Consider the following 8426-nt stretch of genomic DNA (forward strand, 5'->3'; position numbering starts at 1 on the left):
ATGGCCGATAATGCCACTTTATTTATTGCATAAAACTTCATTCTTGGAATTAACTGTTACAATGGCTTATTGCAATTCGTATTATAATATCGTATTGAAATAAAATTGAAATAAAGAAGATCGTTGAATTTGATTGTGTAGTTAATGTTAAGAATCGTTAAACGCCTAAGTGTCCGATTCATTCGGCGAAATTTACGAGAAAGCGTCTCGATGGAGAACGGTTTTGTAAATTTTAATAAAATTCAACTAAAGCTATTAGCAAAATTTTCAATCGGCATTGAAGTTCTAACTGAATTAAATTTAATTTAAAGCTCGCAATACCCTCTCAAACGCTTATGTACGTACACACTCCTAAGCATCGCAACTCTAACGGCATTACGCTCATCAAGCCCAGAAAAAGTGCCAAAATGAAGGAGAGAAATAGTGGTAGGCGAAAGCGAATAAATTACTAGAAGCATGAAAAATTGAGGCATACGAATAGTTCGCGTTCGCCACAAAAGCGAACAAGAAAAAAATGACGAGTGTGAGCTTTTCATTGGTCGTCGCTCTCGTATTGTAAACCTCTCGTGCTTGCGCCTCTCCCTCTCGCTTATACATTTCTCTCGAGCATCGAATGTAGCGTTAGAAATACGCATTATCGCTGACACATTGAATTAAATATAAGCTCGGAGACAAGGGCTTTCGCGGTTTCTCTGTCTATATAACGCCCGGGTCTGTCCGTTCGTTACTACTAATGTCGTTCAGGGGGTGCATCGCTAATGGGGGTCCATATCGGTTTTTGGCCTTTTGAAGGGACCGCGGGTCAGCTTGGGATGTAATAAAAGGGAGAAACTAATCGTATCTGCGAGTTACGGTTTATTGCCGTCCGGTGCCTGACGCTTTTAAAATTGATTCTTTCTTCCAGCTATCGCAAAGTTTTCAACGTCTCGAAAGTAAGAGACTTGGGATATCACGACGATTTACAATAAAATGAAAAATGCATTTACGAAAGGGTAAAGTTTTATAAAGTATTGTGCTGTAAATAGTATGAGATACTATGAGTACTCGGGAAAGGATTAGTTTTTCTAAATTAATTAAAGTACATTTCTTTCTTTGAGACTCGGTACGGTGTGCGTGCAGTATCTCGACTATGTGCGATATTATGCAAAAGTCTTGCTTTCTTCTATTTAACCGCGTGGAAATACATGGTTATTTTTTTTTGTTTTTGTTTTTGTTTTTGTTTTGTGTTTTTAATTCGATGATAGGGCGTAAATTTGAATCTTACAAAAGCTGACAAAACGATTTAAGATACCATAATTGAATCATAATGTAATTCTAAGCATTTTATGATACCTATTATGTATTAATTTTCTAATATATTAGAAAGTAAATGTCAAAACTTTTTTTTTTTTTTTTTTGATTAAGTATTTTAGGTTTATCTTTTGATTTTCAAGAAATAAATGTAAAGTTATTTTGCTACTTATGACGACCGTTAAAATTTAGATTTTGATAATATTGTAAGAACAAGTAGAGAGAAGAGGTAAAGATTGAAAAAGTAAAACACATAGCTAACTATTATAAATAAGTTTTACTAGTAAACATCCAATAAGTACACAAACTTTCATAATAATGCTTTGAATCGGCACATTTGCAGGTTAATAAAAGGAAACTTCTGCAATAACGTAAGACAGCATTTGTTATACTTTCGAATCTTCCGCAAGTTGAGTAAAGTATCCAAGACAAATTTACCGTTTTAAAATTTTTTCCCTTCCCGAAATGCGCACGTATAACGATCCTCACTAGCGGAAGCAATAAAATTCGCTCGAAGATCGCTAGACTGCAGCCATGTTTGCAATCGCTCCAGCAGCATTCTCTGGATCTCCTTGTGTCGAATAAACAACGAATTTCCAAGTGGCGTCGTTCCTCTCTTGTTTAGTGTACGTTGACGTTATCGCGAGCCTCGCCATTTACCTTCGAACTCTGTTTATGTGCTTCTCTACGGATGCGTGCGTGCATTGGCTGCACGCGAATACGAAGTTGGATCAAAAACAGCGAGTCTTCGATGTTGAAGCGACGACAACCGGCTTACGCGAACGAGCAAATAGGAGGATAAACAAGAGAACGAGAGGGTGGAGAGAAAGAGAGAGAGAGAGAGAGAGCGAGAGCGAGAGAGAGAGAGAGAGAGACATAGAGAGACAGAGAGAGAGAGAGAGAGATATTCACGTGGAAGGTCCCTGGATCTTTTAGTCCGTATATCCAAAGGTTTGCTTACCGAGTCTTCAGTTACTTCCAGGCATTATTCTCCGATTCTGTCTTTGGAAGAACAGGAGCTTTCTGCCGTGTAGCTCTCTTGGCTTTTTCTTGTTCTTGTTTTCCTTTTTTGTATGGCTCCTGTATTCTCAGGGACACCGTTGTTTACTCTCTTAGCAGCGCTTAGGTGCTGTTTTTGCGGCTTCTTCGAGCCTTTGTTTATCTACAAATACGAAATCGTCGAGGTTCTTCGCTTTTCGAGTGAGTAAGGCAAGAGCTTTCCTGAATTTCGTTTTCTTTTGCTCGATGCACTCGACGATTTAGTTTGTTGTATCACTCGCTTACAATTCAAGCTCTTCAAGCAGAACATGCATGTATATTACAAAGGAAGGCCCCATTAATGCAATCGACTTTTCATTCGTTGGTTAAAATATCATGTACAATCAAAATTCACGAATTCACATACTTTAATATCTGTTACATTATTAATGTCCAAAGACATTAAGAAATGACTATAAGGAAGGAAAAAATTTTGTTTTTAATTGCCTTTGTTAATTTTAAAAACTTTCATTTTTTTTGAAAAATTTCATGCAAATAGTACGAGCCTCTAAGACAATTTCAAGACAATGAATACACATAGATGTAATAAAAATGCAATCCTCGATCTTTAGAATTACAAAAATGTCATTATCGATATTATAATTATTTAACTTATGACGTTTCTAAAGACTATTCTATCCCTTGGACAATGATAATTCACTATTATTCAATACGACGCGAGTCCGGAATTTACATTTATAATACATCATCGAAATTACATTGTAGCATAATATTCATAATACCCGTATCATAATATCATAATATCATAATACTATGCCACATGCAGTAGTAACATTCGTCCGACGATGATCCGTTACTGCAAATAAAACTGGAGGACATGTTACATGCTAGAGCTTTCATAAACGTACAATAAGGTAAGGATGCCACAATGCGAGAGTTTTAACATAGTTGCACAAATTACGGCCGATAAATTCAATAATCGAGCGTCAACACGGTCTGTCTATCAATTATCTAACGATAATTCGAGCGTGAAAAAATTGAGGTGTGCGAAAATTGTGAATATAACGAGGACGCTTAGCTCGTGCTGACGCCGACACGATTCGCAGCGCAGGCCCATCCAGACGAAAATTGAAGAAAAATAAGAACTGTTAGGTACGAGAGAATAAGGAGAAAGGAAGCGAGCAGACGAGGTGGGACAAAAAGCGTGATATAGAAGAGGTGGATCAGCGACCTTCTCCAGATTTCCCCAGCGATTGTCTCGCGTAGTCTCGTTGAGTCTAGTCAGACCATTCATCGACGACGTGACGAGACTATTTATACTACGAGATTTCCAGGACTAGTAGAAGCCAGTGTGCCCCGACACACTTGCCGTATGGACTTCTTTTTCGCACTCTTTAGTCATGCTCGTAGTCTTGGATAACGTACACATAAAGAGACAGGGAAGGGAAGGTGAAGGGTAAAAATGGCAGCTTTGCCTTTTCGAATAGCGATGTGGTAAATGCTTGAGGCTTCGTTCTTCCGAATTGCCATAGATTGTTATATTCTCTGCATATGGTTGGTGTTATGGTACACGTAGGGTTTGTGTCGTACCTATAATATCTGGGAAAGCCATCAAAATTAAATTCAAACGTTGAGAAAATGTCTGTTTAGTTAGAAAAATTAATTTCTTACATAAGTTGACCCGCTGCTACGGTTAATGTCGATGGCAAAATCGCGTGTTACTTTACGTAATAATCGCTGGTACTTTGTAATACGAGTGGCCAGATTTCGAGCCGTAATAATATTACAATTTCAATATTAGCTTTTACTTAATTACAGTACATTTATTGTATCATAGTATATATATATATATATATATATATATATATATATATATATATATATATATATATGCGTGTATTGTAGTATAGGGTTAAGCCTTTGTCAATATTTCTTATAAAACGACGATAGATTCGCTATTATGGATAGAGCACGACAAAGCTATCCTAAACCCTTCAAAATCTAATTATTAGCAAAATCAATTAAAGCCCGTACGTGTTTTTAGAGATTGAGCAAGATATCCGAATACTCGATGCAAACAAAAGCAGACGCAAACTAATGAAGAAGAAGCCGCCTAACCGTCTCGCGTTTCAAAAAGCGTCTCCGAGTTCTAAAAGCCTAGTGCCACGGCATCCATTGCAGCCTACAACGTGTCAGAAAATATCACCGCGATTATCCGTCGGTACAAGGAGATACATCTCATGCCCGGCTGCGCCGTATCCTATACAGGAATTGCATTGTATGTACGATTTACAAATTTACGATCGGGCGCGCCGCGAGTTTCCGGGGCCATCTCTCCTCCCACGCTTATTCCCCAACCTCGTCGTGCACACTGTACTTTCTTATGCAGTACGCCTTGCTCTCAGGGTATTAATTAGAGGGGGCATTGCCTCTCCCTCGACCTTAAAGCACCTGCCCTGGCGAAGAGCCCTGCCAGTCTTAAAGGCACACCACAGGGCGGTCTGGCAAATTCACTGCTCGGATTTCACCGTCTCTTGCGTGCGAGCGCAACGGGATAGAGAGAGAGAGAGAGAGAGAGAGAGAGAGAGAGAGAAAGAGAGAGAGAAAGAGAGAATGCGTGCGCAGAGGCTTACCCTTGCCGCGCGCACCGCGGGGGTAATTATTCAAATGGCATCCCTCGCGGCGAGAGTCACGCAAGAGTGCAACTTTGAGAGCAAACTGCGCGGAGGTGAAGGAGAGGGGAGGCAGGCAGGCAGGTATAACGCGGCTGTATCATCCATCAACTCGTACAGCTTGTGTGGGTTTTGCGCGTGCGATGCCCCGAGTACCGACGCGCCACATGTGTACGTATGCGCGCACTCGCTCCGAAAATGTATAGTGCGCATCAATATAAGCGAGCAAAATATACGTGTAATTCGCGCCTGCGAGTATATGCTCAAGTTATTTATAACTCCGTCCTAGCGATCGTTTGTTTATTTGCTCCTACGCCTACCACTTGCGATTTGTTTTTAATTGGTCCTAAAACACTGCCGAATCTTCCCTTAATCCGGCTCATGTGACGTATATGGAGGCTCTCGAGTGCGCAGTGTCTTCATCGGGCATAAACGAATGCGTCCGTGGAAGAGAAAAAATTGGCAGACACTCGAATTTCTGCGTACTATAAGTTCTTGCCTACTCCTGCATTTATCGCTTGTCGTCTCGTTTTATACGCCTTGTTTTCGAATCCCTTTTATAATACGCATGAATTATAGCGATAATTAATTTCTCGCAAATATATGATTTTAAATTGTAAATGATCAGTGATCGGAAATGAAATTAATAGTAATTGACTATTTTTTAAGCATAGGGTTTCGAGCGAATGGTAATCAATTTTGCATAACGTTATGTTTCTTGATAAAAGTATAATAACACTTTTAAGAATATTTATTATAATATTATGTTTGTATTGAAATAGTATGTTTGCTCATGCAATATTACAAATGATCGTCGGAACGTCCAACTGCAGGTCGGTTTTCGTTAATGAAAAAATAAAATAAAATAAAATAAAATAAATATAAATAAATTTATAAGAAATAAAAAAAAGCTTTCACTGATCAATGATCCAAATCTCCATATTGAAGATGTATGAGCGAAAGTAAAGTAATGATTATGATAAGAAAGAAAGGGCAAAGAAAAACATTGAATGTTGCAATTAATGCGATTTGTCGGCAGAATCGTTCTAACGACGATGGTTGCTTCAATCGCAGCGTGGAATCAATATGGGAAGAAGATCGACTTACCATGTCCTTAATTTTGCTGCTAATCATATAATTGTACATCTATTACATAAAATTGTCAAATGATAAACGGGACTTTGCAGTACACTTAATGTTTTAGTGTTAAATCATCCGTAATGTATATCAATTATAAATCATAGGGCTTGAATGATGTCTTATGAGTACCAAAGGTAATTATCATTAAAAACAAGATTGATATTACTCAGCATGTATCGGAGATACAAGTACAACAATATCTACGTAAATTGATCGACAAGGGACTTTCAATTCACGAATAATTCTTTCTAACTTTTCAAAAACTCGTGTACGTGCATTGTGAAATATATCTAAACTAATAACAAATTCGTTTGTAAATTATTAATCTATATTTTTTAATCGAAACATCCCGCACCTACGACGATATTTTTTAAAGCGACAAATTGCAATTATACAATTAGACAATATCGCAAGGAACAGTTGTGCTCATAGTTTATGCTCGACAATCAAAATAGATGAGCGAAAGTAAACGATTTGTGGTAATAAATATTGTCAGCAGTTGCGCTGCCAACAAAAACGAAGTAGAGATATGACGGATTAAGTTAAAGACCACTTCTTTTTTTTTGTATGTAGTTAGCGGTATTTGTCTTGTGACAAACTACGCATTAGAAGAAAGGAGTGAAGAATATGAGAGGGAGAGAAAAAAATTAGGTTGAGCACCTCTCGCCAAATGACTGATGGAGCAGCTTTCTGCGACTCAAAGTATTTTCAGTTTACAAGACCGTTCAGGCCAAAGACGTAGTACGTAGATTTGCCAAATACGGATTTCAATGTATGCGAGTACTTAAGTAGACAGTAATTAATTAAAATATGCAAATAAAAATTGATTATCGAAACAAAGCTGTCGATGCATTTTACGCGATGGGGCATAATTACTCGGGATATATTTTATTCGCCAATTGCGAAATCGTCTTTGTCCGAGTCGCTATTTTAACGGCCTCAACTTTTCGCTCTTTTTGTGCAATATGTTTTTGTGACATTCGAGTGACAGTGCGAACAATGGTTGTAACTTTTTTCATACGACGCATGTGGAATACGCTGGCAAAAAATAATACTTAATTTATTCATTCTTTGAAGTTTATTGCAATAGTTAAAAAACAATTAAAGTTCAACGAATGTCTTTTGATTTTATTATGGCTGCGAGGCTTTAAACTGAAATTTAAGAATTGTCGTAATAATTTAGAAAGAAAAAAGAATTTATGATTAAATAGTATCCTATCTAGCATGTACGACGACGGGTGTATGTATTGTCTTGAAATTTCCAAATTACCATTTGAAATTGTTTAAAAAAACTAAAATAAACGTTGATTTTTGTAAAATATTTGCCATTTTTATAGGGAAATGTATATTCGAAATATAAAATATTAAATATATCAATAATAAAGAAAAAAGAAATCAATGTATTTACATCTCGTAATTTTATGATTAATTTGAAAGAGTTTGACACTCGATTAAATATTCATCTGAAAATTAATCATGTTATGTGCATTACGTACAAAGCATTTGCAATTCATAAAATTACAAATATCTTTTATTAATATAACATTGAAAGTTTACGATTTGCTTTCATGTGTCGTCCAGTGTTATACAATATACCAATTGTGCTTGTATTAAAAAAAAAAAAAAAAATTAGAAAATACCGAACAAGCCAAATCGATTAGAAAACGTATAGTGAGTAATTTTTTCCCTAATAATAAGCGCAATCGATCGACAAAATAAGATCGGCCGAGACTGTGTGTGTGTGTGTGTGTGTGTGTGTGTGTGTGTGAGAGAGAGAGAGAGAGAGAGAGAGAAAAGAGAGGGAAGCAAATCGCTCGAGAGCACTGTTTGTTATTGTGAGCAGAGAAGAAGAGGCAGTCATTTGCCAACTTGGCGCATTCCAACAATCAATACCACGTCATCGACTGACCAGTTTGCCACGGCGACGCGATTCTCAAAAGGTAAAAAGTCAGCAGCGTCGAGTCATCCTTCCGAGCGGTCGCCCGATTTGTCAGTCGGGGTGCTCGAGGGTTGCTAACGAGTCGTTTTCGAGGGCTCGGCTTGCTTAACGAACCACTCTTGACCGGCCATTTTTCCGAAGCCCGCGGAATGTGACTTGAAATTGTAATGCGACTACCCCCAGGCCAACGCGTAAGCGCTCGATCGCATACTAATGCATTCGCTTAAGAATGGCGTGACCTGTACTCATGACCGTCAGGAGAGACGACGAGATCTCGATGCTTGCTGTCATACCTTTGGGACGTGTTTCTCAATTTTTGCGACGTATTCTTCTAACGAACGAAAGTTTGCTAAGTTATATATATATATATATATATATATATATGG

The sequence above is a fragment of the Ceratosolen solmsi genome, unplaced genomic scaffold, assembly GCF_000503995.2.
Source record: "Ceratosolen solmsi marchali unplaced genomic scaffold, CerSol_1.0 scaffold13, whole genome shotgun sequence".
Taxonomy (NCBI): Eukaryota; Metazoa; Arthropoda; class Insecta; order Hymenoptera; family Agaonidae; genus Ceratosolen; species Ceratosolen solmsi.